We start from the raw sequence: 6,000 nt of genomic DNA, 5'->3' as shown, positions 1-6,000 counted from the left end.
TCCACCTCTTTTTATCCTCACAGCAGGAAGGTTAGAGTGAGGTCTCCCTGTGAGTTTCATGGGTGAGTAAGGATTTGAACCCTGGTCTCCCAGCTCCTCATCCAGCACTCTAACCACTATACCACACTGCCTCACCACAACACTAGCGAAGCTCTGCAAGCAGCAGCAGCTGTACCATGGATCTTCCCTGCTCAGAAAGGTAGCTTTGAAACATCAGGTTAGGGTGGTCTCAGTAGTAAAAGCAAATTTCATGAGGTTGGAGCCACTACAGACAAGCAATTCCTGTCCTGCATTTCAGACCACTTCACACATCTTTCAGTGTAATCATATGGTCCAGCTAAGATGGCTGCCGCCGCTATGATGGGTCTTATCGGGCACTGATGTAAAGTTAGTGGGACACTTACACTTTCCTAGCAGTGAAATCAAACCTAGCAACAATGGAAGCTATGCTGTCATGCATGATTCACAGCAGCACTCACCGGTGACACAGACAATGTTCATAAAACTACAGACAACACATAGGGGATTCTGTGATGGTAAGAGTCATTGTGCAAGAGAAAGGGATGGCGGGCACACAGACAAGGAAGGAGGGGCTTTGCAAAATCAAGATTGGAGGAGGAGACACTTTTGTCTGGCTGTTAGCTGAGCGGGAATGAGCAATGGAATGGGAAACTGGAAACGCGGATTTAAGGGCCAGCCTGAGAAATGCTCAGATAGCCTCCATTTGACTAAGCCTAAGGATTCCTGCCAACTATTAAATTTTTAGATCAGAAAAGAGAGAGCTTTTTGCATGGTTACTTGATTATCTATAATACTTTTATTTAACCTCCACCTAAATTTAACCTCTAATAACACTGGATTGTGATCTGATAAAGTCTTTGCTTGTATTTCAGTTCTTTTTATTCTCAGTATTAACTCATTTGATAGCCATATTGAGTCGATTCTTCTGGCAGATTGATTTGGCTTTGAATAAGGGGTGTATTCTCTTTCAAATGGGTGTCTAAATTGCCAAACATCAGTCAATTTTAAATTCTCCACCAGACTGAAAAAAGTCAGAGATAGTCTATCTTCTTTTGAGTCCATTTTCTTATTGTCCTACCCATTTCTAATTAAACTACCGTGTCCAGTTTGGGAGTTGTCGTCCAAAACTTCTGGAGAGGCACCAGGTTGGCAAAGGCTGCTGCTGTATGTAGATTTGGAGCTTCTGTAAATTAAGTTCATGGCTAGCTGGGGTCTCGCTGGCTTTGTGCTTTGCAATAAGTCCTGCTGACCAGGCCCAGAAAATCCTGCTGGCACCTCATAGCTTAGAGCAAGCCCTGGTAGAAATAACCAGGGTTTGCTCTTCTCCTTGGAAAGTCAGACTATACTTACACCTCTATATTAGCATAGGCACATTTTAGGTGCCCAGAGTCTTTATAAGTATGTAGCAACACCCCTGCATGGTATGCCTTGCGTGTCTGGAAAGTCCTTGCCTGGGTATCAGAGCAGAATTGGAAACAGCTTCAAAGCATTTCTGGTGTTCCAAGACACTTAAAAATGCCTTAAGTCTCCAAATATGTTTCCAAGTAGCAACTGCAAACTTTGCGGTAGGAGGATGAACTCAGACTGTGGGAAACAAGAGACCCTGAAAAAAAAAAGAAGTAGTTTCCCTGGAGTGTATTGATGGACACATCACCAAGCTGGAGAGTGGACCTCCGGTCTCCTCTAGTGTAAGCTGGTTTTGCTGTCCTTTAAGGGGAGGGGGAGGGGACAGGAAGTCCTTTCTGCTCACAGTCCACTAATTAGGCAGGAATGTTATCTCCATTGCAGATGTTGACTCTGACATCTCCCTAACCTCCTGGCAACAAAATGAAAATTAAACTAAAGCAACAGCAGTAAGAAGAGACACTGGGGAGAGGCAGGGGAGGAAATGTCTTCTGTGAAGGTTGGGAATAAAAAGGAACTGGGGCCCCATGACAATTCTTGAGCCACAGAACTGGATGGGATTGGCTGCAGTTTCAGATACTCTTCCTCATGTTCCTGCTGCCCTCAACATCAGCACCACCAAATATGGGGAGGGGGCAGCAGATATTCTTTCAGGGATGGGAACCCTGGTTTAAAGTTGCTCCGCTAGGACAACAAAACCCAACCTAAAGCAGTGGGAACCAGAAATGGCATTGTCTGCTCTGTTTGTATGTGCTGGGCTTGTGTGGAGAAGCCCTCCTACAAAGTAGCTAGAGGCAACCTTGGCATCGTGCTCTGGGAAGGGTGGGGCTCAAGCAATTGCTCTGGCATATTTCAGAAGAGTCTTCCACCCTTTTCCTGCAGCAAGCCTCCATGGTTGGTTTTATTAAAATGAATGAGTGGGAAGGGGGTTATTTTGAGATTTTGCTTCCAGCGCCAAACATGTGTAAGGGCCGAAAGAGGCATGACGTTGAATGCAGCACTACGTTTAACATGCAAGCTTTTTTTTTTTTTAAAAAAAAAAAAAGCAAATTCCATCAGCTGTTCTGTCAATTCCACCTGAACTAATAATTAACAGGATCTCAGAGCAAGCACCATGGATGAATTTAACACTTACCACCCCACTCTGTGCTCTGTTCATCTTAATTATCTATCAGCCCTCTGCAGCTGATGTTATTTGCAAAGATGCATTTCACATCACAATAGCTGAGCCCTGAGATTGTACTGCTAAGAGTAGTGGTGGCTTTTTGTACTTCACCTGGAGATTGTTGTTGTTGTTGTTGTTGTTAATACCCTACCCATCTGGCTGTGTTGCCCCAGCTACTCTGGGTGTCTCCTAACATATACAAAAACATAATAAAACACCAAACATTAAAAACTTTCCCATACAGGTCCACCTTCAGATGTCTTCTACAAGTTGTATAGTTATTTACCGGTATCTCCTTGACATCTGAAGGGAGGGCATTCCACAAGGAGGGCGCCACAACAGCAACTTGCTGTACAATCGCAGAAGTCTTTCTCTTTATTGTTCAGTGACATACATCAGTGGTTCCAAACCACTCTTAAGAGATTCAGAGAAACCCTTTTACATCATTTCTTTTTTCTTAAGCTCTGCTGTAGGTGCTGGAATGCCAAAGAGACACTATCAAGTAGGACATTAATTATATAGTATATATTACCATGGGCTTCAGCACTCAATGTCTTGGATTCTTTGTCTCACACTGATGCCATTTTTAAAACATTTGGTTAGTCTATTAGTCTACTTATTTTTCTGCATGCTTTGAAAGGTTGTGCTTCACAGCTGTGAGATGAGAGCAGCAAAGGCCCATAGAGGTATACAAAAGCAGTGATGTCTGTCATCTCTCCCCACTAGCTGGAAGCAAGGTTTATATGCTATTTCAAGGTTGCAGGAGCATAATCATAACTGGCAGATGAGTAATGTAGAAGCTACCTGACCAGACCTTAGCTTAAATGTAAACATCTCTGCAGGGACACAAAAGGAAACTGGATCTATGGCTGCCCAGCTGCAGAGCTGCTTGAGTCGAGATAACATAGACAAAGCCACACAGGCATTCATTCTTGCATATCCAGAATGTGTTCACACAGCTTCAAACAGGACCACCCCTTAAAAAACCTTTACTTCATATGCTCTGCAACTCAAGGCAAAACACTGGGTGGGATGCACTTGTAGGGCTGCCTGGTTTTGAGCTGGCCTTGCTAGCTTTAACAGCAGTGGGATCTGCAGCAATTAGCAGGCAATAAGTGTTTTTAGAGCCAGGCCCAGAAAATCCTCTATTGATTTCTGCATGCCAAACTGTTAAAAGAACAGGAGCAGAGCAGGTTGAGTTTTAGTTGTCAATTGGCAATGGACTTGTGCCCAATTAGTATTTGGAGGGGGGCGCAGAGAGAACTGATGGATGTGCTTTGCTTCATGCTCAGGCTTTAAGTGATTGTCATATTTATGACCAGGAAGGGATTTTCTAACAAGTTAAGGCTTAGTACTATGGTGTTTTTTTAAAAATACAGCTTATATGTTAATGAAGCTATGTGCTTGTAGTACTGTTACCATAACCTAGGGCTTCTATAAGCAGTACTCTTCATTATTGCCCAATAGAAAGTCTTTACCCTTAAATACGACAGGTTTTGACTTAAAAACAACAACAACTAGCAAATTCTTCAGGTTCCCCAGCTTTCAAAGTGGAGCTTCTACTTAAACCTGAACCGAGAGAGGCTTACTTTTGAGGAAACATGTTTAGAAACATATGACATGAAATTTCTTGTGGAATTGCTCTTGCAGGCAAGATTCCACTTCATTAATTGCATCTGATGAAGCAAGACCTTGTCTACAAAATCTCATACTACTAAAAATGTGTTAGCTATTAAGGCTGTTTTGCTTTGCTATGGCAGGCTAACAGCAATAGTCTTTTGAATTGTGTTATTCAATCGTTGGGAGCCCCAATACAAAAGGACTTCAGGGAAGAGTGGTTTGACTTGCTAACCTTCTACCTCCTTTCAGCTCTAGGAGTCTTGCCAGTTATCTCCCAAAAAAGTAAATGGTAAAAATTTGGAGGGAGATGGGAGTGTTTAGAAATAGTAGTCATTATATTCCAAGAGCTGGACTTTCCAACTGGCTTCTTGACCCTATTGGCTTTGTTGTTAATCCTGCTGACATCAATGGATTGCAACACTATATTGAACTGGGGCTTTGTCCCTAAATATGTTTTCATGCCAGGACTCAAACCTGGAAACTATTAAGTATCTTTATGCTGCAATCTTTTAACAACCCTGTAAATTAGACGGGTCATCATCCCCATTACAGATGGGATGCTGAGAGAGGACAACTTACTTCTACTATCAAATGAGTTGGGCGCTTTCCCATCATGCCGCACATATGCCTGTCTCTGAGCATATGCAAAACGCCTTTCGCTTGCCACTGAGGGAATCCAATCAGCCCCACTCCACCCACTTTGAGAAAGCCAGAAACACAGAGCAGGGCTTGCACGGTCCTTCCAGCCTTTGGGGAAATTAAACTTTCCGAAGAGCTGTGATGTTCTTGGGTGGGTTACTGGGAGGGCAGACAACAACTCTTGAAACTCGAGTACCATAACCGCTGCCCCATCCAGACATTGTTGGCTACAGCTCCCATTATTCCTGACCAATGGCCATGCTGGCTGGGTCTGATGGGAGTTGGCGTCCCTCAACATCTGGATGGCCACCCTTGCCCACCTCTGGACGAGCATGTGGCTGATCTATGTCTCTTCCTCGCCCTTCCCTTCGGCAGTCATTAGTGCAGGCAAAGTACAGCTTCCTTGCTTTGTGTTGTAATCTCCAGTGACAACCAGATCTCAGCCTAAGGGTTTTTGGTTTTTTTAATAATATTATTTTCTGGCGAAGCCTCTTCCTCAAGGAGAGGGTGATCTACCCCACCCCACCCCTGCCTCCAGTTGCATCAACAAAGCCAGTGCATCCGGTCGTGCTTTGCGGCCAGGTAGGGGAAAAGGTGATCACAGGGTGGGTCGCTGAGCAGGGCCGGATTTAGGTTTGATGAGGCCCTGAGCTACTGAAGGTAATGGGGCCCTTTATATGTCCAGCTGTCCTTTGTTAACAACAAATTGTCGCTGTTTTTTTGTGTTGAACATATGCTATATGGTAATTTATGGACCTAATAGGTATCTAAAGCCATTTGCCACTGTTGCTGTATGTAGGTTTTATTTTATTTGTTTTTTTATCTTATATTTTGGAAATGTACATCCAGGTTTCCCCCCCCCCTTTAATTTTCGGGGGGGGGGAGCCCCAAGAGAGTGGGGCCCGAAGCTATAGCTTGTTTAGCTTATACGTAAATCCGGCACACTCACAGTGTGTGAGTCAGGTGGGCGCCTCTCGTCGCAGCTGGATTTGAGAGGGATTTTCCCAAGGAAACGAGGTCAGTGGGTTTTCTCTCAGGCCGGACAGGCGCGGGCCTCGGGAGCGCGCGCCTCCCTCCCTCGAGGCGCCTCCCTCTTCCCAGAGCGAGGGCGAGAGCGCGCGTCCCGCCGGTCTCCCTCGCCTTGCCCATAT

General features: G+C 44.6%; 1 long non-coding RNA gene across 1 annotated transcript; it reads right to left on the bottom strand.

Moving 5' to 3' along the window:
• Nucleotides 1–1,068: 1,068 nt before the first annotated feature.
• LOC310826344 lies at nt 1,069–2,697 on the bottom strand. Its single transcript, XR_014555772.1, has 2 exons — nt 2,561–2,697; nt 1,069–1,624 (listed from the first exon to the last, which is right to left on the bottom strand). It is a non-coding gene; the product is annotated as an uncharacterized lncRNA (long non-coding RNA).
• Between the last annotated feature and the right edge of the window lie 3,303 nt (nt 2,698–6,000).

This window comes from Podarcis gaigeae, assembly GCF_964106915.1.
Source record: "Podarcis gaigeae genome assembly, chromosome: 10".
NCBI lineage: Eukaryota > Metazoa > Chordata > Lepidosauria > Squamata > Lacertidae > Podarcis > Podarcis gaigeae.
Note: the sequence above shows the minus strand (reverse complement) of the source record. Positions and strands in the feature narration are given on the sequence as shown.